Source organism: Triturus cristatus, chromosome 3_2 (assembly GCF_964204655.1).
Source record: "Triturus cristatus chromosome 3_2, aTriCri1.1, whole genome shotgun sequence".
NCBI lineage: Eukaryota > Metazoa > Chordata > Amphibia > Caudata > Salamandridae > Triturus > Triturus cristatus.
In genome coordinates this window covers 565,050,981-565,077,581 of record NC_140584.1, presented here as the reverse complement: position 1 = coordinate 565,077,581, position 26,601 = coordinate 565,050,981, and positions in this window count along the sequence as shown.

Here is a 26,601-nt window from a genome sequence, read left to right as displayed (position 1 = left end):
ACTAAGGAACCTAGAGGATATGGAAGCTGATGACCGGGAGGAGGAGGTCCCTGAGGCTTCAGGATAAAATGTGAACGTCACAGCATAATACTGGGTTGGTCCCTAAGCTACTTAAAGCAAGGCATGGGTAAACTGGAGGCGGAATTATGCGAGATGCACTGGTCCCGAGACATATGACATGCAGTGGGAGACATACCCGACTGCACCGAGCAGTCGCACATTGGGAAGTGGCACGCCTGGAGGAACGGGTGGGAGGGGGTAAGCGGAGTAGGGTAACATGGGGTATTAAGTTTATGAACGAAGCAGTTCAAAGTACAGAAGTTAGACCTGTATGTCACAGGGTAAATGCAAGAACTGGAGTGAGGGCTGACCCTCCTTAGCGGGGCGCCTATCAGTCAAATGAGGAAGGCAGGGCATAGCGGACTGTATCTCCTGAGTTAATGCCTCTGAAATTGCATTGTGATCATTGGATATGTTTATAAAACCTAATAGCCCGAGCTGAAGTAGGCCAGTGGTGCCAGCATGGTCTGCCAGGTCTCCAGAGACAAAGCCCACCTTGCGCTTGCCCATTGTGGACTTCCCGCCCCTGCCTGATGTCTCTGTTTGCAGACCTCCTTTATAGCAAGTTCTCCCAGTGCTGAAAATCCAATGCTTGAAGACACCTATGCACCCGTTGCCCCTGGACAAATGAGAAGAGGACCAAAGGTGCCCCCGTTGGGGTTTAAACAGACTGGCTTCCCAGTCTAGGCTTGCAGCCTATTTTCGATGGGACCAGTCCCCATAGAATAAAATTTGGCACCCGACGCTAAAAAGCACCTCTGCACCCAGCCACCTCAGTGCCACTCGAGTTGACCTATTGGTGCTGCATTGGACCTTGCCACTTATTCACTTTAAGTCCAGGAGCTTGGTCTCATAAGTCGCTGTACAGTGCCTGAATGCCATACATGTTTTTCCTCCCATAGGATAACATTGCAGCTTCTTAAAAAAGCCATGTCTCGACTTTTTTAATGCAAAAGTATTTCTCGTGAAAAATGTACTTATCTGATCGTATTGATTCTGGTGCCCAAACATATATAAAGATAAGTGTCACTTTTATACATTGGTGTGGATCTCATTGAGTCATGTGCATCATTTATTGACTATTGTGTGTATTTGCAGATGTCTAACACCCTTCTCTGATGAGTCCACAAGGACAGGAATACCTGGACTCTTTGGGGCAAATTTACAAGCCCCTGGCGCCACTTTTGCATCACTTTTCCCTTGTTAAAAGTAACGCAAAAGAGGCGCAAGGGGCTTGTCAATTTGCCCCTTTGTATGGTATACCTCGATTTGGTATCCTTATAAAGAGCCAGCTTCCTACATGTCGGTTATAGCATCAGGTGCTATTTTGTGGTGGTACATTCTTGTGAATCATTTGGAAACAAGTGGTGTAAGACCAGTATACACTTAAGTCTATGCATGGCACCTGATGAAGATAGAGGTGGTGAGACACCCCACACTGTGGTGTTTGGCGCATGAATGGCATATAGTGGTAATTTTTAACTCTTGGTTTCAAAGAAGTTTTTGGTTCAGCACAGACTACACGCAATACGTTGTTATGCTTTTTTTATGTACAATGGGTGTAAATATTTTGTATCATAGGGTGTAGGTAAATGTAACTCATTGAATGATGTATCTGATTATTAGGTACTCCGGTTTGCCTAGTCCTGAAGAGGCCTGTGAACTAAGTTGGGCCGAAATACATGAACAGTATCAGCAGCAGGAGTTGTTTGTAAAATAAAAGCAACCATTGAATTATATGGACTTATAAATATGGATAGGGCATAATTGCTCTACATTGGGATTTTTGAGGACTACCTCCATGGGGATTGAACAGTGAATAAATTGTGCAACCGCGTTTTGGTTCAAGGAAGGAAGGGGACATCCTTAAAAGAATGTAAATCTTTGGCTTAGTTTTCTGATATATATGTTGAAAGATGATGGGGTGGATAATATTTATGTATTTGTTTTCAATTTGGCTCCAGGGACTTGTTTGCTAATTGGAAACACTACATAGACAACCATATAAAAATATTCGAATCGACAGTTTGATATGAGGGATTCTTAAGGACCCAGTGTTAAATTGAAATATTTCACTGAGACAAAAGTCAATATTGTGATTTATTCCCACAGGATACCATTTTTGTTTAGTTGGACAGCCTTTTGTCAATGAAGAATAGTGAACTATCACACCATCAATCTATATCATTCCGAGGCAACTCTGTTTAATTTGCATAATGTCACCAACAAATATTCTATGCTCTGGTTAAAAATACATTGCCAATTCACTTTCTAAAACATTCAAACCCTTTTCATTAAAAAAACTTAAGTTCAAGCTCTTACTTAGTACATTCAAGCTTTAGAACATACATTCTCAAAAATGTACATTTGACACATAAATGACATACTCAAACTCAGTTACAATTTTTGTAACTCTTTAGGTTTTTTGGTTTCTCTACATGCAGGGGTCTCCCGCCTGAATGTGGAAGCTTATCCTACACATTTGTAAGGCTCCCCCCCACCTGTGGACATGTCCATCTGGCACGTAGTTTAGAGATCTCCGTAGTTAGAGTGGAGATATCCATCGTCAGGTTGGAGATCTCTGCCCACCACAAAAAACAGGAAATTATAGGTAAGAATGGGAATTCAGCTATTTTCTAGTGAATCTGAGTATTCCTTTCTCCACAATAGCATTCTGCTGCTACTTTCTTTATTAATGACCCCCAAAAATGGCTAAGAGACAAGATGAGAAGTTCATCCATTCACTGATGAAAACATTTAGATTATTTGTGCTGGGGTCTTCCGAAGGTACCCTCAGCTTTATGGGGGTTCTGAGACCCAGCTGGACAATGCAGTGCAGGCCCACATTTTGATGGGATTTGGCATGCTCTGCAGTGCAGGAAATGTACAAACCCGCTAGGGATTTTAGAATATTTTTTTGCCTTGTAAAAATACACTCACAACTAAGATAATGTGTGGAATATCTTTTAAAATGTGTTTTAAAAATGTAATCACATGATGATGGCAAAAAATAACCTTCTTTGGACAAACCTTTCCCTTCCTTTGAACGCCTCACTCCAAAGATTTTTTTTTTTTTAATCTTTTTATTAACAAAAATACACTTGTTGGTCATTTTACATTTTGCACATATAGATTGTACAGTGTTGCATCCATGGACTATCAGACATCATTATCATTTCAGGTGGAATAATACTCAGGTTGGAAGCAGTACCAGAACATTACGGCGTTAATGGTTCGTCAAGGGAAGGGAGCATGGGAGGTTCACAAAGATTTCCACGGTATTCATTCCATTTAGACCAGACCGCTACCCATTTCCTGGGGCACCCCCTTGCCGTATACACTGTCTTCTCTTGCAGCATACACCAGTCCATGTCCTTCTTCCATGCACTAATCAGTGGGGGTGTTCCCACTCCCCATAGGCGTGCTATGTTTCGTTTTGCAATTGCCTGCCCCAGCGTTGCCCACAGTTTACCTTTTATAGATAGGTCCATAGGCTCCCAGATGTTTAGGAGGCAGCTTTTAGCTTCAGGTCGTTATCTTACCCCCCAGACCTCACTCATACAGTTGTGCACCCACGCCCAATATGTTTGTATTTGAGGGCATTCCCATACTATGCGAAGAAATGTCCCTCTCTCCCCACATCGTCTTCGACAAAGCCCATCTTCACTCCTCCCAATCAACATTAGTCGGGTACCTGAGACGTAAACCGGTGCAGTATTTTAAGCTGCATCAGCCTCAACTTTGTCGATATCGCCACCTCCTTGGGGGAGGAAAGTGCCTCCCCCCATTCCTCATCATCAATCTCCAGACCGTCCGTCTCCCATTTCTTCCTGAGAGTAAGCAATGGATCTGGGGTGTGGTGTATGAGTTTCTTATATGTTAGGGATATGGCCCTCTCCGGCAGGTAACCATCAAGCAGTCTGTCCTCTAAGGGGGAAGAATCTGGGAGTGTTGTTCCTGGTGGAATGTTGGATTGGAGAGAATGCCTAACCTGCATGTAACGGAAAATCTCTGTTTGCGCCAAGTCGTAAGTTTGCTGTAAGGAGGCGAAGGCCACCACACCCTTGGACCCCCATAGGTCCCTTATAAGGGATATCCCAATCAGGTCCCAATTACGAAATCCTTTGGTGCGACCCAGCGACCCAAGCCTTTCGGAAACCCAGAGCGGGGTTGCCATTGTGAGTTTGTCGGCCCTGTAAGATGGAACTTGTTAGGTTTTGAGTAAAGCGCGGCCTCAAAGTTCCCGCCGGGGAGGAGCCACCTGTTTATCCCATACCCTGGATCATCCCCACTTCCATATGTGCCCTGGTTGATAGCCGAGAGGTGTGCTGCCCAGTAGTATTTACGGATGTCCGGAAGTGCTATACCCCCATTGTACAACCCCAGTTTAAGTTTTGGGAGCGATATGCGTGGCGTGCCACTCCACAGAAGGTCTCTCTGAGTGGCCTCAATATCCATGAAATACTTGTGTGGGACTAAATCAGGGTAGTTTTGGAGTGCGTACAAAAACCGCGGCAACGCCATCATCTTAAACAGGGCTGCCCGACCCAGCAGCGACAGCGGGAGCTTCTTCCAAATGACCATGTCTCTTTGGAACCTCTGCAGAGGTGGCACGAGGTTCTTTTCGAAGCGGGCCTTTACATCACCGGAGACAAAGATCCCAAGGTACCTGAACCCTTCCACGGCTATCTGGATCGGGCAATCACGCGGAATGGACGGAGGGGCGCCGTGCAATACGTAAAGTAATGATTTCCCCCAGTTGATACTGTAACCTGAGTTCCTCCCAAAACTGGTAAAGATATCCAGGGCCACTCTGAGAGATTTTGAGGGGGAGGCAAGGTATAACAGGATGTCGTCTGCATATAACGAGATCCTGTCCTCCCACCCATCGTCCATCTTAGCCCTCGTACTGAGGGGTCCTGTCTCATCCAGGCCGCCAAAGGTTCCAAGCAGAGGGCAAAGAGCAAAGGTGAAAGGAGGCAACCCTGTCTCATCCCCCTCTCGAGTGCGAAAACCTTGGAGCTCTTATTATTCACCACTACCTGGGCCAACGGTTCAGTGTAGAGGAGGCACACCCACCCAATGAAATTAGGACCAAAGCCCAATCTTTTAAGGACCGCCATCATATAAGGCCATTCAAGTGTGTCTAATGCCATAGCGGTATCTAACGATACCACCACCGCATCTTCTTGAATCATGTGGCGGTGACCCATCACGCCGTGGAGCCGTCACAGGTTGAGCACTGTATTGCGGTGCGGCATGAAGCCCGATTGGTCTGGGTGGACCAGTTTGGTGATTATTGGTTTAATCCTATTTGCAAGGAGCTTAGCCAGTATCTTGGGCTCAGCATTTAATAACAATATTGGCCTATATGAGGAGCAAAGGTCTCTAGGTTTCCCTTCTTTAGGGATAGCCACCAGAGTGGTGACACGTTGGTCCCTTGGTAGTCTCCCCAACGTTTTGCTGTCTTCAAACATATTTTTGAGGTGCAGGCCCAGGCAGTCAGGTTTTAGCTTGTACAGCTCAATAGGTAGGCTGTTGGGGCCCAGGACTTTCCCGGGCCGCAGGTCCTTAATAGCTTTTGCCAGTTTGGCGGCAGTGAGTTCGCCGTCCAGGGTCTCTCGATCCTCCTCAGTAAGTGTGGGCAGCTTAATGTCAGCTAAGAGTGCAAAGGAATCCTCCTCTGATCGCTCCGACCCTCTGCTATATACTGTTTTCAAATGGGCTGCAAACTTGCTAATTATCTCTTGAGGTTCGGTAAGGGGGGGCCCCCCTCAGTCCGAATCTCTGCCACCACCCTCTGCGTCATCTGTTTTTTGTCTAACCAGGCGATTAATTTGCCCGCTTTGTCCCCTTGGTCATAGAGTCGCCCCCTCTATCTCTAGCGAGGTTTTTAGCGGCCTCCGTAGCTAGGGCCTTATACTCAGCTGCTTTCAACTGACTCCAAAGAATTTTAAACAATTGTTTCTTCTTACAATATTGAACATAGTCAAAATTAGTACATAAACATTGGCGTGCCATAAGTTTGTTAAATCCTGTACAATGTCAGTTATTGTATTTAGGGATGAACATATGAATTCAAAATGTTTTTGGCCTAGACTGGCCAGACATTATCAGAGCAGGATTCATGGCCAAAAAGAAGTTTCTTGACTGTGAGATAGGAACAACAAATATCCACCTACAGTGAGGAGGAGGAACCCCAACCAAACAGGGCCAATGTGCACACTTGGAGACAAACAAAATCTGTCATATAAAACTCTGGGTGGAGGCTTTAGAGTCAACCATGAGAGAGGGATATTGATGCCACGAGGACGCAGACATTGAGGATTATCCTGACCTTTAGGCGAACCAACAAGTGTTGTCCAAAGAGTATTTCCCACCACCATCTGGACCTTAACTCAAAAGTCCCCCCAACCATCGGGACTTCCAGCTGCACCCCTGCATAAGCTTCGGTTCCTCATCCAAATGCCTGCCCAGAACAACATCAGCAGTTGATGGACACTTTAGCCCCTAACATCTATGAGTCTCCTTGTGTTAATCGTGTAAATACTCTTTTATGGACTGATTTGTTTACTGTTTACAGACATTTTTTAATTGTTCCTGTTTATATATTATTCTTCCTTGACTTTTCCAGATGTTTTTTAAACATCAGCAGTTGATGGACACTTTAGCCTCTGACATTCATGAGCCCGCTTGTGCAGCCAACTCCCTTCCTCCAGAGTATGTGTTGTTGGCTGCTCTTAAGAAAGTAGTGAGAGATCAGTCAGAGAAGCTCAGTGAGTAATCATTTAGGATATCCAGGACTTAGTTGGACAGATCTGGATACTCCAAGAGACAGTCACTGACCAGCTATGAACTTTATGTAGTCTTATGACCTCATTGAAAGCAGGTCGGCCTCCCCAACATGGCCATCTCCTTTTCCTTGCTTCCCAGTTCTTCTTTCTTCCCTGTTTTCCCCTGTATCAATGTATTTCCTTCTCCCCATTGGATGTCTGTTCCTGCCACAGCCAGCCATGTAACTTCTGCAGTGGAGAATGACTTTGCCATTATTGCGGTGAAGAGTTAGACCGAGGATGGCCAAGAACCTTTGCCCCCAAGGCAGGAACATGTCTCGGACACCCCCTCTGGCTTGAGGGAATTGCTTTATTATAGATGAGGACAGTGCAATTGTTTTCAGAACTTGAATTTTTTTTTTATTGTGTAAATATGCTTTTATGGACTGATTGTTTTTACTGTTTCCAGACATTTTTTCATTGTTCCTGTTTATATATACTTCCCGAACTTCCTGATGTATTTTTAACATTTTATACAGTAGTAGTCAATGGACACTTTAGCCCATGACATCGATGAGCCCTCTTGTGTAGCCAACTCCCTTCCCCCGGATTATGTGTTCTTTGCTGCTCTTAAGAAGGTAGTGAGAGATCAGTCAGAGAGGTTCCATGAGTAATCTCTTAGGACAGTGGCATAGCAAGGAGGGGCAAGGGGCGGTCTGCCCCGGGCAGCAGGAGTTTTGGGGGCAGCGGCCTCCTCCCGCTCTTACCTGCCGTCTCAGGGGCGGCAACTGCTCCCCCCACTTTAAATTGCAGCCATCGCTGGTGGGAATCGGTGCCGAATCTCACCAGCTCCCCCGCTCTTTAATGGGGCCACCACGGGGTGGCAAAAGCAGAACCGCCATGGGCGGCCATAGGGCTAGCTAAGCCACTTTCTTAGGATATCCAGGACTTAGTTGAAGAGATCTGGATACTCCGAGAGACAGTCACTGAACAGCTCTGAACTTGTAAAACATGCACTTACATTAGTAGCTGCTATGTACACTATGGACAAGAACCATGTAGTTTTCAAATGCTACAAATGTTAGATGTTATCAATAAAAAGAAATTAAAAACAGAACAGCTCTGAAATTTAAGTAGTCTTCTGACCTCATTGAAAGCAGGTAGGCCTCTCCAACATGCCCATTTCCTTTTCCTTGTCTCCCAGTTCTTCTTTCTTCCCTGTTTTCCCTTCTATCACTGTATTTCCTTCGCCCTATTGGATGTCTGTTCCTGCTACAGCCAGCCATGTAACTTCTTCAGTGGAGAAGGACTTTAGTGTTAATGTGGTGAAGAGTGAGACCAAGGATGGCCAGGAATATTTGCCCCCAAGCCAGGAACATGGTTTGGACACCCCCTCTGGCTTGAGGGAATAACTTTAATATAGATTAGGACAGTGGAATTCGTTTCAGAAAGTAATATATATATTTTTTAAACTTGCATATATTATTTTATGGACTGATTTACTTTGACTGTTTACAGACATTTTTTAATTGGTCCTGTATATATAAAATTCTTCCCTGGCTTTTCCAGATGTATTTTTAATATTTTCCAACCCCCTTTAAATTTGCATTTTCCCTCTGAAATAAGACTAGAATTCATTTCGGTTTGCCCATTTCCAAGGACAGTTTATATTTTTCCCAAAAATATTAATTTCTTTGCAAAAAGTGACCTTTTTGGTGTATATAAAAATGCTAAAATGTAAAACATTTAAGTCTTCCTTGATTTTTAAAATGTTTGCACGTTCATGCATTGCTTGCCAGGCAAATACATGGTTAATTATTTAGAAGATGCTTTCAATCTCATAATGATATTTTTTAAGCAATACTCTATGAAAGGAAAACAAAACACATAACACTTTCACAGCTTCAAAATAAATCTAACATTCATCACAGATGAAAGATGGACACAGTTTTTTTAGGTATTCAGTATTGTGTCTTTCCAAAGTGTTTTCAGTGAGTGTGTTAGGGATAGACTTGAGGAATTTAACAAATGTACTTATGCTATGTTTTTTGGGGGGCGGGGTTATCCTACTACTCTGCGTGTACACTACTGATGTTGAGATTGTTTGAGGGTGTGCTGATCTATTGGGTAGCTGAGTTGGTGGTGGAGACTGAAAAGGTAGAGGTACAAATGGTGCAGGTGGAGGTGGTGTTGGAATGACATTGGCATGTTTTGCTTATTGCCTCTATCATCTTTATTACCAAGCAATATTACCATGCACTCCCTTCACTCAGACTTCAAAGATGTTCTTAGTGCAACTTATCCAAGGAATGAGTCTTGGTAATTTTTTAAGGGACAAAGCTGTCTCATGGAGAGTAGCCCCCCTTGCATGAATATCCTCCTCCTCTTGCAAATTAGACTGTCGTTGGAAGAATGATCTCCCAAAGAGCAGCATTAGTCCATGCCACCCTCTCCACATGCGTGGTCCTTTGACATGGTCAGAAGGTTGACCATCACTCACAAGAATGCCTTTTCGGTGATTCTGGAGGAGAATGATCAATCAATCAATCAATCAGTTAATTTGTAAAGCACACTACTTACCCGTAAGGGTTTCAAGGCGCTGGGGGGGGGGGGGGGGGAGGGTGCTGCTGCTACTGGTCGAAAAGCCAGGTCTTGAGTTGTTCCTGAAGGTCAGCAACTTTCACAGCTGATCAGCACCATGTTATATTTATGAATTGTGATTTGTCGGAGAATGATCTTCAATGCAATTATGTATATATAATTTCTTGTAAGAGATTATTTTGCTAAAAGTGTAAAGTTTGTCGTAGGTAGAGGGGGAGGGTGTTCCAGGTCTTGGCCGCGCGGTGGGAGAAGGACCTGCCTCCGGAAGTGGTTCTACGGATGCGCAGGACCGTGGCCAGGGCGTGGCCAGCAGAGCGGAGTTTCCTGTTGGGTACGTAGAAGGAGAGTCGACTGTTGAGATAGGCTGGGCCGGTTTTGTGGAGTGCCTTGTGTGCGTGGATCAGGAGCTTGAAGGAGATTCTTCTGTCGACGGGAAGCCAGTGCAGGTTCCTCAGATGGGGGGTGATGTGGTCGCGTCGCGGGATGTCGAGGATCAGGCGTGCAGAGGCATTCTGGATTCTTTGTAGTCTGTTGATGAGCTTGGACGAGGCTCCGGCGTAGTGGGCGTTTCCGTAGTCGAGTCTGCTGCTGACTAGGGCCTGAGTGACTGTTTTCCTCGTGTTTGTCGGGATCCATCTGTAGATCTTGCGGAGCATGCGGAGGCTGTTGAAGCAGGTGGAGGAGGCTGCGTTGATATGTTTGGTCATGGTGAGTTTTGAGTCGAGGATGACTCCCCGGATTGTGTGCGTGGTCGGTAGGGGCCGGGGGTGTCCCCAGTGATGCGGGCCACCATGAGTCGTCCCATGCTGAGGGGTTGGACCCGAGGATGAGGATCTCCGTCTTGTCTGAGTTCAGCTTAAGTCGGCTTTCCTTCATCCAGTCGGCGACGGCCTTCATTCCCTGGTGGAGCTTGGATTTAGCGGTGAGAGGGTCCTTGGTGAGGGAGAAGATCAGCTGCGTGTCGTCGGCATAGGAGATTATGTTGCGGTCGAGCTGTCGGGCGATGCGTTCTAGTGGTGCCATGTAGACGTTGAACAGCGTCTCTGGGATACCCGTTCCTCACTATGGCTGATCAAGGACTGTAGATGATAGAGAGGAGCATGTAGGAGATTGTAAAGAGGTACGTGTTAGTCGAGGGCTGTGTGTAGGTGAGGCTTGTGTAGGCTGAACAAGAATCCATGGCTACTTAGGTAAAGGCGGGGGTCAGGCAATCCCCCTGTCCCCCGCCATAGGGCCTTTTTATAGGAAGACTGATGCCCAGTCGTGACATGGTCTTCTAAGAGATGTCCTGTGTTGGGGAAAGAATGTCCACCTCCTTGTCCAGGTCTTCCTTCTTGTTTGTTTCTTCTTGGAGAGTGTTGGCCACTGTGATAATTGCTTAGAGAATAACTGGAATCTCTTCTTGTATTGCTTTTGTCCCCCACTTGCAAATGGTTCAGCATCATTGTCCGGCGCAATGCCTACAGTATCTGCCAGAAGAAGATATAAAGCAGTTGAAGTATACCGAATATAGTTTTTAGCCCAAAGTTCTACGCACTACTTTAATTGGCATTATTCTGTGCTAATTCATACCACATGAACATAAATAAACATGGTATTATGGGTTGATCCATGGATGGAATTTTTATATCCAACAATACCAACTCATAAGCTCAAGCCATAGTTCAAGTTCTAGAAAGTCAACAAAAATGGGAAGCTGAAGAAGAAAATCAAGGAGAAAAATGTGGTGCCCTCCACTTAAAGTAATTTATAAAAGAAAACAGGAGTCTCCTACATCCCCTAAAATAGTCATTTACGAGAAGGCTTCTTTGAAATCTTGTACAATAATCTCTATATTTAGGGCAATTTCACTTTTGGGTGTGTCTAATGTAAAACTAAAACTGGGGGTTGTATTAAAGAGGGCAGAACATTAATTGATTGAAAGTAGGAAGTGCCTCAAAGGAAAAACCAGCAAATGCCTATTGGATTGTGCTAACAACTGGCTTAGCTTATCATCATCAGCACTTTCCTATGGAAAGCAGGGGAAAAGCCTGCTTGTCCTAGCTTTGTCCTTGTAGGTAAATGGGATGTTGCTGGGGAACTGTACTTTAAATGGTTTCTACACTAATCCCTGTTGTTATGTTATGTTATGTTATGTTACTGTTTGTTTTGTAGAGCGCTCAGCTGCTCCAAAGAGCGTCCCGGCGCTTAAGATCATCACACCAAATACCAGCAGCAAACAAACAGCCATAACAGAAAACATAACCAGAATTATCCATAACAGCATTACAAAGCAAACAGATAGGTTTTAAGTCCTTTCCTAAAAACCGAGAGATTGGTGCACACCCGCAACGTCAAGGGCAATGTGTTCCAGAGGCGGGGTGCAAGGTAACTAAAGGAGCGACCTCCACAGCGAGCACGCTTCACTGTTGGAACGATAGCCTTGGCCTGGGCAGCAGATCTCAGAGGTCTAGATGGAAGATAGAAATTGACCCTTCTCTGCAGATATTCAGCGCCGAAATTGTGAAGCGCCCTAAAAGCTGAAGTTAGGGTCTTGAAGAAGATACGCTTACGAATCGGCAACCAATGCAGAGAGACAAGGAGATTGCTGGCCCTAGATCTTCTAGTTAAACCAAAGATTGCCCTGGCTGCAGAATTTTGAACTATCTGCAGACGAGTCAGCAGATACTCAGGAAGACCTAAGTAAAGGATGTTGGCGTAGTCTAGGCGCGAGCCAATTAATGCTTGCACCGTAATTTTCTTATGCTCCAAAGATAAATAGGGCAGAAACTTGCGCAACATCCTTAGGATGGCAAAGCACTTCCCAGTCAAGCCAGCAACCTGGGTTTTAAAGGAAAGAGTGTTATTGACCATCATACCCAGGTTCTTCGCTGTGACCGAATCGCTGGCAGGGGGAGACATGGCCGAAGGCCACCATAACTTCCAACGTAGGTCTGCAGGACAGCCAAAGAACAATATCTCGGATTTGTCGGAGTTGCATTTGAGGCCATTTTTCCCAAACCAGTCAAACACAAACTCCAAACACTTCCGAATGGCTGCTCCATCGAAGTCACAGCCCCTGTCACAAGTGAACAGGAGCTGTGTGTCATCCGCATAGGATATGATCTGGGCCCCTAGCTCCTCCACCCGTGCCGCAAGAGGTGTAAGGAAGATATTAAAGAGGGAAGGACTCAGTATGGAGCCCTGCGGGACCCCTACCTTAAGCTGCGGCATCCGGGCGGAGAAAGGGGGAGCCCAGATCGTTTGTGTCCGATCGGCCAAAAAAGACTGAAACCATGCGAACACCGTACCCCGCAGCCCAATCTCCCAGAGTCTAATTAGGAGGAGGTCGTGGGGGACGGTGTCGAAGGCCGCCGACAAATCAAGCATGATAAGCAGGGCCTTTCCACCCCTATCGAGCGTCTCCTTCACAATCTCAGTAACCTCAAGAAGAGCGGTCTCAGTGCTCAGGTTAGATCTAAATCCAGACTGTGACTGATGTAAAAGGGAGTTGCCCTCTACAAAGTTGGTAAGGGTGGTATGAACACACTTTTCAGTGATCTTGGCCAGGGCAGGAAGCAGCGAGATTGGCCTATAATTAGAATGCAGTTTAGCATCTGCATTTGGTTTTTTAATAAGGGGAAGAACTAAGGCCTGTTTCCAGGAGGAGGGGACTTTGCCCGACTTCAAAGATGCATTAATGAGAGGGTTGATGATCGGATTAAGGGCAGGTGCCAGGGTCGCAAGACACTTGGCGGGACAAGGGTCCAGAGGAGAGCCAGATTTCAGGCTAGACAAAAGGTCAAGCGAGGCCTGAGGCTCTAAAGAGGGAAAACAATGCATGGTAGGGCCCACAGAATCCATATGCATAGCTGGTGGGCATAACCAGGGGTTGGAAAGGCCATCGACCTCTGAACCTGTGCTCAAGATGATCTGGGTTCCTTGCAACGCTGACTGGATAGTACGTATTTTATTAGTGAAAAATACTGCAAGCTCCATGATCCAAGGTTCCGAGAAAGCAGATGCAGAAGTGCAGCAGGAGGGAGAGGTGAATTCTTTAACAATCTTAAAGATCTCTTTGCAGGAGCTATCTGCCTCCTCGATCCTTCTGGCCAAAAAGGATTTTTTCTCTGCAACGAGCTCCCTGTGATATTCTTTCACTGCTGCTCTGTAAGACTGCTTAGCCGATGTATCATAGTGCCTCCTCCAAATTCTCTCCAGCCTCTTGCAGTGCCTTCTCTTGGCCGCCAAGGCAGCAGAGAACCACGGGGCTGATGCTCGTGCCAGTTCAGATCTAACCTGGCAAGATGGTGCCAAGGCTTCCAAACGTGCAGTGAGCCAATTCTGAAAGCACACCACATCATCCTCCAGACTGCCCGTAAGAACACAAGGATGGGTATCTAAAGCCTGGGTGATCATGGCCGGGGTGACTTTGTGGAAGGCTCTAGAACTACGAGCAGCGAGCCGCTGCGAAATGCGGGCGGCCACAGGCTGATGTACTAGCGTGAAATCCGCTAGGAAATGATCCGACCAAAGAACTGGGGCAAGGGAGGAAAGGACCACCGGAACGGTCGAAAAAATTTGATCTAAAATATGCCCCTTCTCATGTGTAGGGGACTGTAGGTACATATGAAGTCCCACCGACGATGTCATATCCAGAAATTTTTGCACTTCAGGATCCTCACCCTTATCCATGTCGATGTTAAAGTCCCCAAGTATTAGGCAGTGTTTTGTTCTAAGACTCAGTGTGGAAATGATCGATAGCAAATCCTCAGTAAAGGAGCCAAGAGGGCCAGGTGGTCTATAAAGCAAAAGCCCCAGGCAGGATTGATGGGGGGATAGGGCCAGGGAGAAGGCAAGGATTTCACAGTCAGGTAAATCATCCGTCGACAAGATGGTACAAGGAATGTGCCTTTTAATGATAAGTGCCACTCCGCCTCCCCTTCCCTTGCATCTGTCTCGACGGAAAATAGCATATGAGGGAGGGATGGCAATAGCCAGATCAGGTTCCGAGCCCTCACCGAGCCATGTTTCTGTGAGAAAGAGACAATCTATGTCATCTTGTGTTAAGAGATTATATATGTCGAGAGCGTGCTGAGGAAGAGACCTAGTATTTAACAAGGCGCAGTTAGTACCTAAAAGAGGGAGCTTGCCAGGACAGGGAATTGTGGGGTCCGGCATCCACCCACCCGTGGGGCACTTAGTAATATCCCCAGCAGAGTAGGGGATAGCTCGCTGACATGGAGCAGTGTGTACATTGTGAGACAGAAGATCATCTCTAGTGTACATCGAGCCAAGAGCTAACAGGAACCCACCAGAAAACGTTCCCGAGCGCTTCCGGGACGCTGACGGGCGCAGACGGGCTGACTCAGGCGAGACTCCGGCGCAGCGACGGCGCCCCCGCAAACGCGACCGCTAGCGCGGTAGAACACTGTTTCCTGGGGGGGCGTGGCTTGGCGCCCACGGAGAATGGCGGACCTCCCGTGAGCTCCGTGAGACCGGCGCATCTTTTGCCTGGATTTTGCAGTCTCTTTGAACCCTCGGAGGCGGAAAGCATGGATTTCGACTTGTGAACACCCCCGCTACACTGTGGCACCCTTCGCCCCCTGCTGGAATCGTAAATGAAGGTATTTTGTCGGACGCGCTGTTTTCCTCAGATGTAGCCGCCATTTTATTACCGGGAGCGGACGCCTGTCATCTCCTCACACTGACGATTTATACGCGCGTCTTCATTGTGTAGCCACGTTTCTAGCTCTGTTGCTGCCTCCCACTACAACATGCTTGCTTGGAATTCCTTTTAGCAACAATAACGAATATGGGCTGTTCTTCTGGCTGGACTTTTTAAATGATGAACATTATGGAAGCTGCCCTCTTGGCTTGCTGGGGAACCTAGTTAGCGGCTTGCAAATGCTCTATTCCCCACATTGGCTACCTATACTTTGGGATGCAACATGTTCCTTTCAATTAAGCACTGTCTTTGCCTGCCATTAACTGCTCACTCTTCAACTGAATTTTGCCACTTGCGATATGTTATATCTATGGGCATTATACCTCCTCTTCTGGCATTTTATGGCCATTTTCTTCAGGGTCGGATGTCATTTGTACCTATATTATTTGGCACGTTATTGTGATGTCGCTGAGGAACGTGATTCACGCCAGATAAGTGTGGCGGTGTCACACTGAGCTCCTGGAGATGGCGTGCTGAATTGGCGCTTATAGGTTAATTAATGTATCTTTAATCAGAGGAGGGCTCCGCTAAATGCAGTATTGTGTACCTTCAGAAATCTTCATTTACTTCTCTTCAAATCAGTAAGGCGGCAATTTTGCACAGTGTACACATCATTTTGAGGAGAGCCTTCGAGTTTAGGCGCCTTGTGAGGAGAGAGATTATACTGAACCACGACTGTGTTTCATCTTTGTTGTTTTCCTCCACGTCTGTGTGGCCTTGCTTGCTTTGTTTCGACTCAACGTCCCTTCAATTTGCGACTCTTCATGGGGAAACTCCGGAACTTGAAGCTAGCTACTTCCTCCCAGCCACCTGTGGACTCGGACTCAGACTCTCCCCCTCAGGACATGGTGGACGCCGCGTTACCAAACTCGGATTCACTACGAGGAGCTATCCCCAAAGCGCGCACCAAAGGAAAGTTGCCGACCTCTCTGGCCTCCTCCAAACGACTGAAGAAAGATCCACCTTCTCCAGAGAGTAGCTCCTCATCCGCTTCCATGGATCTCATTTTGGAGGAGCTTCGCGCATTTAAACCCTTTATGGAGGCTACTACAAAGAATATGCAAGCTATGCAGGAGAAATGGTCCTCTCTGGAGTCGCGTGTTCAGACTTTGGAATCTTCTACAGACTCTCTACAATCCTCTTGCTCGCATATTCCGTCATTGGAGGCGGAGATACTTCTACTTAAACGTCAGACAGAGGATTTGGAAAATAGGAATCGTAGGAACAACCTACGCCTGTATGGTCTTCCAGAACTTACAGAAGGGTCCAATGCCACCGTCTTCTTCCAATCCTTTCTTGCCAAAATTTTGGATGCTCCGGCCTTAGCTTCCGTCAACATTCAAAGGGCGCATCGCCTCGGCCCGAAGGTTACCAGCAGGCCCAGAGGTGTCATTATGTTGTTCCTGCAATTCACTGATCTTCTACAGGTCCTTTCAGCTGCCAAGCTCAAAAAACAAATTATATGGGAAGGCCATCGCCTTTACCTTTCACAAGACGTCTCCAAGGCCACTGCGGATAGACGGAAGAAATTTTTGGATATGCGACCTCAACTACGGGCCTTGAATGCCAGATATGGACTACTACATCCTTGTCTCTTCAAGGTCACGTATAATGATAGAACAATCACATATGACGACCCTGCAGTCTTACAAGCATTTCTCCAGCGGCACCGCCCAGATGTTATGGATGTATCCAGACCCGGTTGACAGGACTTGTTCCTTCTTCTTGGTTTTCGTTGTTTATGCTTCTGTTGTCTCTCCATTTTTGCTGATAATGTAGTGCTTCCATTTTCTCTTCTTCTGATAACCGTTTTTCACTCTCTTGTATCTCCTATGTAGTCCTACTGTATTTTGCTTCTTTTTTCTGTTACCTGTGGCACGTGTTTCCCTATTAATTGTTTATCTTCTTGTTTTTACAGATATCTTCTCCCTTCTTCTTACCTTGATGTGCCACATTATTTTCTTTATGTTGTGTTTTGGATTCGTGATATCCGGGGTTTATTGCCTGCTCTGGATGTCGCCGCCGTTGTCTTTCGGCGCTACCACCCCATCCTCGTCCTTGAGTTTTTCGTTCGTAAGTATGTTTTTCAGTCGCTCGTTTCGGGCGTGTACTGTCTTCTTGTTGGTTTCTGCTTCTGTCCTTTTTTCTTTCCTTGATCTCCCACCCTTTGCTTTTTTCCTCTCTTTTTTCTCTTTCCTTCTCCTCCCTTTTTCCCTTGTCTCTCCCTCTCTTTTGACTCATTATTATACTCACAGTGGTTCCTTCCTTTTTCTCTTTTCCTTTTCTTTTTCTCCGCTTTTTCTTTTTCCTTCCTCTCCTCTCCCTCAATTTGTTACAACTCCTTCAGTTCCGTCAAGTTATTTTTCCGCACTGGTAAGCATGTTGTTATTAGTTGTTTCTTTTTACTGTTCCATTCCGTGTTACGTCATGGAACGTTAAAGGTTTAAATAATCCTATTAAGAGGCAAAGGGTTTTATCACATTTAGCGAGACTTGAGTCTGATGTTGCTCTTCTCCAGGAGACTCATCTTTCTGAAAAAGAGGCTCTGAAACTCAAGCGTTGTTGGGTGGGTCATGTTTTTTGCTCTCCCACAGTTTCTAAGAAAAATGGTGTTGTGATATTATTGCATAAAAAATTGAATCTTTCCTCAATTGTTCACGAATGTGATGTTGATGGCCGTTGGGTTATTGTTACATTGCTTATTGATAATATTCCCATTACTCTTTTTAATGTATATGCCCCAACCGGGATTGACAGATCTTTTTGGCCCTCTATTTCAACTAAGCTATCCTCTCTTTCTGGAGATTACATACTACTTGGGGGAGATTGTAACCAAGTTGTTGATCCTTTCCTTGATCGCCATTCCAATGTTAAATTTGTTCCTTCTAAGATGCATTCTCAATTTGTTAATACCTTTCAAAATAATGCTTTGGTGGATATCTGGCGATTGTGTAACCCTGACCTTAGGGAATACAGTTTTTACTCCCCTCCACATCAATCACAATCCCGCATTGACCATCTCTTTCTTAGTAAATCCCTCTCTCAACACGCTATACGCTCTGACATTGGTTCCATTCTAATATCGGACCATGCTCCGATCCACGTGGACCTTGACCTGCTTCCTTTCTCCCCTCACTCTGGCAGGTGGCGTTTTAACAACGCCTTACTCTCGGAACCTACTTTTTGTTCTGAATTTACTGCCTTTGCCACTGAATTTTTCCTCTTAAATCATACTCCGGACTCCTCTTTTGTTACTGTTTGGGATTCCTTTAAAGCAGCCTCTAGGGGTTTTATCATTAATTTTGTTGCCCGCCGAAAGAGACTCCGGAAAGCCAAATCCGAATGCATTTTAGCTAACATTAAGACTTTAGAGCTTGATTACCATGCTTCTAATTCTGAGACTTCTCTTAAAAAGCTTATTGATGCGAAAATCTCCTTCAATAAGTTTACAACTGATGCTGCCTCTAACATCCTGCTGAAATGTAATTCCAGGTATTATGGGGGTAAGAACAAAATGGGGAAACTTTTGGCCAATTACTTAAAGATAAGGAAGGAGCGTACAAAGATTGCGTCCATTAAGACTTCCACTGGGAACTCCTGTTTTAAAGATAAAGACATTCTTTCTGAGTTTGTTAAATTCTATGATAATCTTTATACTCCCGAACACACCCCGGAGACTATGGATCTTATTTCATATTTTCATTCACTTCCCTCTCCCCCGGCTTCTCACATTGATTTTACCGCTCTGGAACAGGACATCTCGCTTTCTGAAATTTCCCATGCTGTTTCCAAATTACGTCACGGTAAATCTCCAGGCCCTGATGGTTTCACCATTGAATTCTACAGCCACTTTGCTTCTCTACTTCTTCCCAAACTATTACTATTATTCCAATCCTTCCTCATTGCGGGCTCTTCCAGCGGCTCTTTCCAACAGGCTTTAATTTGTTTGATCCCCAAAGAAGATAAGGATCACACATTATGCAAAAATTACCGACCAATTTCCCTGGTTAATACGGATTACAAAATTCTGGCCAAAATTTTGGCATTACGCATGGATCCCCTCCTACCCGACCTCATTGGCCCTGAACAATCAGGCTTTGTTAAAGGACGTCTCTCTTCTGACAACTCCCGTGTTTTTCTTAATATACTCAACAAGGCCTCCTCTCTGTCGCTTCCCTTTGCGGCTATCTCTTTAGACGCAGAGAAAGCTTTTGACAGGATTGGTTGGGATTTTATGTTCCAAGCCTTACGCTGGATCGGTTTCTCTTCCAAATTCATATCTATTATTTCTTTACTTTACTCCCATCCTCAAGCCTCCATTTTTGTTAACGGGATGTCCTCGGATTATTTCTCGTTACACAGAGGAGTGCGACAAGGCTGTCCCCTTTCCCCCCTACTTTTTGTTTTGGCCTTGGAACCCTTTCTTACTAAAATTCGTTTGGACAACAGTATCTCTGGTTTTAAATTTGGATCGCGTCAGGTTAAACTCTCGGTCTATGCTGACGACATTCTTTTTTATTGCTCTAATCCTCTCACCTCTATTCCCTCTTTTCTTCAGCAGGTGTCTTCCTTCTCCGCGGTCTCTGGTTATCGCCTGAATGCTGATAAGTGCGAGATTTTACCGTTAAACCCTATTTGTCAAAAACATCTTTTTTCTCAAACGGGTTTCTCATGGCAACCGTCTAAGATCAAATATCTGGGGGTTTGGTTCGCTCCTCTCCTGTCTGATACGCTTAAATTTAATTTTGATTATGTCTTTAAGAAAATGGACACGGCTATTCAGCGTTGGCACCCGCTCTTTTTATCCTGGTGGGGTCGGCTTAATTCTATAAAAATGATGCTATCCCCTCTTCTTCTCTACACCATTTCTATGCTTCCAATACACATTCCAGGTTTCTTTTTTAAACGAATTGACTCCTTGTTGCTGAAATTCTTATGGAATGGCAAACATTCTCGAATAGCTCTGTCCTCACTACGCAGGGATAAAGCTCAATCTGGTGTGCGTTTTCCAGATTTCAGAGAATATCATCGAGCATTTTCTCTGAAACAATCGTCCCGTTGGTTCTCTTCTGACCTTCCGCATTACCCGCCCCTCTGGTTAAGTATGGAATCTTTCTTTCTGTCTCCCTTTACCTTTCGTGAGTTCTTATCCTTCACGTCTTCTTTAGTTCGTTTTCGTACGCCTGTTATTTCTCATTCCCGTACTCTCCTTTATCCTTACCTATTATCATCTTATCCCTCTCTTCTTTCCATTCATGAACAGCCGATATGGCATAACTCTCTTATCAAAATCCGTAGCCGCACCATATTCTGGAAGACATGGCATTCTCGAGGATTACGTTGGATCTCTCAACTAATTTCCCAGGATACTCCTCTCTCATTTCAAGATCTTCAATCCCTTTTCTCACTGCCCTCTTCTGCTCAATCGCAATATAATGCCCTTCTTCCAGTTTTGATTTTGTATCTTCGCTCCTTAGCGCCATCTACTGACATTCCTCTAGCCCGCAAAGCTACCTCTTTATTATTGGAGTCGTCTCCCTCAGCCTCTGCTATTTATAACTCTTTTCGATATTTCACAGATAGACTAAAATCTAAACTCGAAATTGCATGGGAATTGGATCTTTCTCAAACCTGGCCAATACCTTTTTGGGACAGGATATGGGCTAAGCTTCATAAGACCTCTAGAGCTGCTAATACTACCCAAACCTTATACTTTATCTATAACAGAACTTTATATACTCCACATACTTTGTCCCGCTTCTCTCCTGACATGTCCCCTACTTGTTGGTCCTGTTCTTGTTCCACTGCAGATCTCAAGCATATGCTGTTTGATTGCCCTCCTATTTCCAAATTCTGGCACCTAGTTTGGACGCAGATACAAAAAATATTCCAACTTCAAACTCCCTTCTCCCCTTTGCAAGTTTTTCTAGGTTCCCTTTCACCGTCACTCCCGCAATCTCCTTCCCATTATCTATTACTAGATCTCCTAGTGGCTGTGGCTTTTCATATCATTACTTCTAATTGGAAGCAAGCTGCAAATGTCTCCTATCAATCTTGGTGGAATGCAGTTTGTTTCCATCATCGCCTAGATACCAGTTACGTATCTCCCGTTTCCCTAGCAATTAAACGTGATCTGCTTTGGCTCCCCCTGGTATCCTATCTCTCCTCCTCTGCCCCAACACACGCCTCTCCAGGCCTGGACACAGTTGAGGTGCGTAAACCACCATGACTGCCTTGTTTCTTTAATGCCTCTCTGCCATGATATTACGTTCTACTATATTATATGGTATTTTCATTTATATAGTTGCTTCTGCTTATGTAATTCACATGCTTATTATTTTTGTTTTTAATGAGAGTTTTTATTGAATTGTTTATTCTTTGTATATGCTTTTCATGATGATTATACCCTGTTCCCCTCCCCCTTTCCTTCCCCTCCTATTTCCTCAATAAACTCAAACTTAAAAAAAGAACACTGTTTCCTAATATGTGGTACACTAGAGCGCTCCCACCACTCTAGCCCCCACTCAAGATGGCCGCCGAGTGCAGAGAAGCCTGAGCTTCTCTGCACTGGGTAAGAGAGTTCAAATCTTAATCTGAGGAAGTCTCAAAATGAGTCCTAAAGACTGCCCAAACGTTTCATATATGGACCCTCGAAACATGGTTAAAAACGGGTTACGTGCTCGGACCACAAAGTAACAAATGGCCAACACGTTTCATTGCCAGGAGACTTTTTCATCAAATTAATCAGGGCTATAAGACCACACTGTCACCCAACAGTACCAGGTCTACTAGTGGTCAATGAGTTTAATAGCTGGACCAGCACAGCATAACTGAACCACCTACAGTTCTGGAGAGTTTCCTCCGAATAAAAACATAATTTAAAAAAATGTATACAATGTTTTTGTTCTCTTTGACACCACTTCCAGCTTTTTAGTTTTACACTCGATACATCCCCAAGTGGAATGACTCTACATGCTACTTAGGGATTAGGGCCTTTATTGTATAGGTTTTCGAAAGAGCCTTACAATAAGGGATTATTGTAGGGGTGTAGGAGAATGGGGTTTTATTTTTTCAGTCATTTCTTGAAGACCCAGTGACGTCAACTGCTGAACCGATGACTTTTTAGTTGGTGATGCCAAGGAATCTCCTGATCCAGCAGCTGTATAGAGGAGAATTATATTAAATATTTATTGGCAAGCTATAAAAGTGTTTGTGACCCCAATTGCTGGCACAGTAGAGATAAATCCAGGAAGGGAAAACAACACCAGTAAAAACACTTTTAACATTTTATATAAAATAAACAATAGGAGAATGAAGTTAGTGGAAAGATTAATGATGAGATGATGAAGTTAAAATCAGAGTTCCTCGGACTTACCTGAAGAATGGTATAGGCCCTAATTGCTACTGTCAGGCTGTTCCCTCAAGTCAGTGACGTGATGTTTGCAAGGTGGAAAACATGGGGTGTTGTATGACAGTAGGTCACGAGAGAGACACACATAAGGTAGTAAGTCATCCTAAATTATACACAAAGTTTATATTTTTATGGTTTAACTTCAAGGTTTGAGAGTCACAAATATTCCTCTCCTGCAAGTTAAGGTAAGACCTAACAGATACCATATAGTGTTTTCCTAACATTGCCGAGTCTAAGGGCAATTTTATCAGACAAAATGTAACATATTCAACAATTACACCACATATTGATAAGGGTGCATATAGGGATTTGTAACAATAGACATGCAGCTACCCTGTCATTGATCTTACCAGTCTCGACCATCTGTATGCTCTGTGGTGCCAGCCTGTTTTTTTTAAACAGTTCCATTAGCAGAAGTATATGTTGGGGCAGGTAGTGGATGAGATAACAATGTAGGGCCTTAAAACTGAAAAAAGAAAGTGTATGAAAATATAGTAGTTTAACAATAGAAATGTCAAGATCCGATTTGAGTACAATTATAGGTAAGGCTCTCAGTTTTCTGTTTTTACTGATTACTAAATACATTTAAAAAATTGTTTTTTTTCTGTATGCATTTTTAAAAGCGGAAAAACACAGAAAATGGTGCTTCTTGTGAGTGACTTTTCTTCATGCTGTCCTTCATGAATTTCAGGCCAGAAGCTGGGCAGACAGACAGTGCAGAGAGTTAAAAAAAAAACAAGATGAGATTTTCTTAAATACTGGCATATGTTAACATATTTTTACATAACATTAATATTAAAATGTGGGTGTCTTGTGTTAGAACTTAACTTGCTAAAACACAGCAGGCATCAATGTATGAGTGCATGTTAATCAGTTAACAAAATGTGTAAATATACCATTTTATGACTACATTTGTTCTCAAAACACAAAATAAATATGGGTAAATACAAACAAGATGAACCAACAATATGGATACACTCAGAAACTTTAAGAAATAATACCATAAAACTGGGAGCTCTAATTTTAGGTCAATAACACTTTGTAAAGTATAGTATTCAGTTTACCAAACCAAGTAATAGGAATCCGCTATAATGTGGTATAGCCATTGTTATCAAAATAGCATATCTGCGTATTAAGGTGGATTGCGTTGAGAGCCTTGCCCTTTGTGTTGCCGTGCTGCATGTTCAATGCATCCTGATCCAGCCGAAGCCACCATTCTACTGAAAAGAGTGACTGTGTGAAAAGATTACACATTAAAACAAGCATTGGCAAAGCTAATAGGTCTTGCCTATGTGAGAGCTATTGGCTTTGCCAATGTCTTTTAACCATGTGTGGCTGCTGCTTAGCATGGGTAAAAGTTAGTTGTCAGGTGTAGAGGATAGTGTCCTAGAGGAGAGTGATGCAGAGTAGCAGAGATTGGAGTGGTGTAGAGTGCTGTGGAGTAGAGTGGAATAGAGTAACATAGAGTGGAGTGGAGTGGCGTAGAGTACAGTGGAGTGGAGTGGAGTAGAGTGGAGTGGAGTGGAGTAGAGTAGAGTGGAGTGCCCTCTGATACAGTGGCATATAGTACAGTGGAGTGGCACAGAATGGTGTGGTGTACGGTGGCATAGAGTACAGTGGAATTGTGTAGATTGACATAGAATAGAGCGGAGTAGAGTAGTGTAGAGTAGAGTGGCATAGAGTGTTATGGGGTGGCGTAGATTAGAGTGGAGTGGTATAGAATGGCATAGAGTGGAGTGACATAAAGTAGAGTGATGCAGACTAGAGTGGCGTCAGAGTGAAGTGAAGTAGAGTGGAGTGGTGTAGAGAAGAATGGCGTGGAGTGGAGTAGAGTGGAATGGCTTAGTGAGTCATAGAGCACTGTTCACTGTTTTGCTGCTTCTAATGACTTTCATTTGCTTCTGTATACTGATCATTGCAGTACATATATTTTATCCAAGAATCATGATAGTTCAATAAATATTGAAAATGTCCCTCTGTGTCTTCCTTGTGTATTTCTTTGAGAGTACTACAGCACAGATCTATTAGCACACTTCCTGGGGGACCAGGGCTGTCATGTTGTAGTTCCCATTCCCATTTTCTGCCGACTAGGTTTAGGGTAGGGGGGGGGTTATGGTGGCACTGTGAGCTAGCCGGTCTCTAGGACAACATATCCTGATGTGGGGTATAAAATCAGTCTGGCAACAATACAACATTTACGCTGTCCACAACATGCAGTTCCTACCGTCGGGTGGAAATTAAACAACATGGTGTCAAACGTTGGTTAGGTTCTTATTTAATGGATTTCCTGAGCAGTTCAATCGTGTCTTCTCTGGGATCCCTAATTACTTTCAACCAGAGACGTCTGTGGTGGAAGGGAAATCATCCTCAACTGAGTAGGTAACACCTATGTATTGGCTGTAGATAGTTCAAGTTTGAAAGGATCTATTATTCCCATTGTGTTACCCTCTCTGCAATTAATTTTCACAGAATGTCTGACAATGAAGAATTTGAGCATTAAATATAGCTGGGAACATGCAGTTACAATGAAACTATTACAACATGGTGTTCTGGCCAGGGGTGAAGATGTTACCTTTGTGGTTGAGGCCCACAAGGTATTTAGGACAGAGACGTTCTATTCTTGGGTTACAGTCCCAGCTGTAGATGTCACACAGTTATTTCATACCTATACTGAGGATGAAATACCAGATGAGTACACTCCATATGAAGAAATAGAGGTACCTCTCATTTACCAAGAACACATAAATTGGTTTAAAGGTGCCCTCCCACACACAACCGCAAACGTTAGACTAGGTCCACTGAGCAATGAGGTAACGACATGTCCGGTCTTAGCCACATACTCACCTCATACTAATGTTAACATTTACCAACAGCAGAGGTGTGATCACTATATAGAGACTTAGTAACAATATTCAGATGTCTTACACAGGTCGTTATGCAGACATTGACACTTAACCCTGCTCCGGCTGCTCAACTGCATAACCACAATTGGCTACCTGGGGCATCAGCCCACAAATGCTAAATGCAGTCATGGGAAAAGTTCCACTCAGGTGGGAGGAGATTCTGTTCTGGGTTGCAAAAAAACGAGCCAGCTTGAGGCAGTGTTTCCCCAAATGTGCCCGCAAGAAAATCACAGGATATTAACAATTTGATTGCCGATGGTGAATGACTCTCCCTGTGGAAGACTGCACCACCTGGGGTTCATTGCAATCTTGCTGCTGTATCCACCATTATGTTAAGTAACATAAAAGGGGAAGCAGCATCATTGGCTATACGCCAATGGGATTTGACTCATGCACAGTAGGAGCTCAAATTACCTGAACTTATCAAAGAAGCCTATGCTACGCTAGGTAGATATAATTTGGGTGCCAGACCTGGTAAACCATAATTAAAGAATAATTTTGAAAAGGAAAACTCTAAGCAAGCACCGGATTGTTCAACAAAGGAGAAGTGGTATATTAAACAAAAAAATAATAAAGACAAGCCAAATTCACGGGGTGGGTCTCCTCAGCAGTAAGCCACTGAAAAACAATATAATCTCCAACACCATTAAAATATTAGACCATCTGACAGGTATTAAGATACTGATACACGTTTGACTCATTCCTTTCAGAAATCATCCGATTAACGTTTGGAGAGAGGTGGATGGTGAGAGCGCAGATCGGAGGAGCATGTGAAACCAAAGAAGGACTATCACCGCTCATCTGACTACATAATAAAACAGGAAGATAAACAGAAACCTTCCAAGACTTAATTCAAAAAGAGGAAGGAAGCCAGACTGAAGGTCCAACATGCCCCGGATATTGAGGACTCTGCTTCTGAGAGAGTAATGGGCAGTGACAATGCTGGACAGTGCGACAGAAGTCACAGTAGTTCATCAGAGCTTGAAGGATTGTCTGATTGGAGTAGTGCTGAATGAGTATTTCACGGTGGAAACACCTGATACAAGGGAGAGTGTCCCCCATCGTTTGTACAAAATACATCTACAGTTGGAAGGTGAAGTGCCCGGGTTTATTAATTTTCTTTTATGCCTGAAAAGGATTGGCCAG